Source organism: Mustela nivalis, assembly GCF_964662115.1.
Source record: "Mustela nivalis genome assembly, chromosome: 11".
Lineage (NCBI taxonomy): Eukaryota > Metazoa > Chordata > Mammalia > Carnivora > Mustelidae > Mustela > Mustela nivalis.
In genome coordinates this window covers 89,171,525-89,172,295 of record NC_139030.1, presented here as the reverse complement: position 1 = coordinate 89,172,295, position 771 = coordinate 89,171,525, and positions in this window count along the sequence as shown.

Here is a 771-nt window from a genome sequence, read left to right as displayed (position 1 = left end):
AAATACCCAGTAGTGTGTTTCCTGGATTGTAGGGTAGTTCCATTTTGAACATTTTGAGGAACCTCCATACTGTTTTCCACAGTGGCTGCACCAGTTTGCATTCCCACCAACATTGTACCAGGAATTTTCCACATCCTTGTCAAGACTCCTTGTTTCTTGAGCTTTTGACTTTAGACATACTGTCAGGTGTGAGGTGATAGTTTATTGTGGTTTTGATTTGCATTTCCCTGATGATCAGTGAAGCTGAACATCTTTTCATGTGTCTGTTGGCCACCCGAATGTCTTTTTTGGAGAACTGTCTGTTCATGTCTTCAGCCCATTTTTAAACTGGTTTTGCTTTTTTGTTTTTTTGTTTTTTTTGGTGTTGAGTAGTAGAAGTTCTTTATATATTTTGGATACTAACCCTTTATTTGATACATCATTTGCAAATCCTTTGTCCATTTAGGAGGCTGCCTTTTAATTTTGTTGATTGTTTCCTTTGCTGTGTAGAAGCTTTTTATTTTGATGTGGTCCCAATAATTTATTTTTGCTTTTATTTCCCTTGCCTCAGGAGACATATTTAGAAAAATGTCACTATGGTGAATGTCCAAGATATTACTGCCTCTGCTCTCTTTTAGGATTTTTATGTTTTCAGGTCTCACATTTAGGTACTTACTCCATCTTGAGTTTATTTTTGTGTATGGTGTAAGAAAGTGGTCTGGTTTCACTCTTTTGCATATAGCTGTCCAGTCTTCTCAGCAACATTTGTTGAGACTATCTTTTTTCCATTGG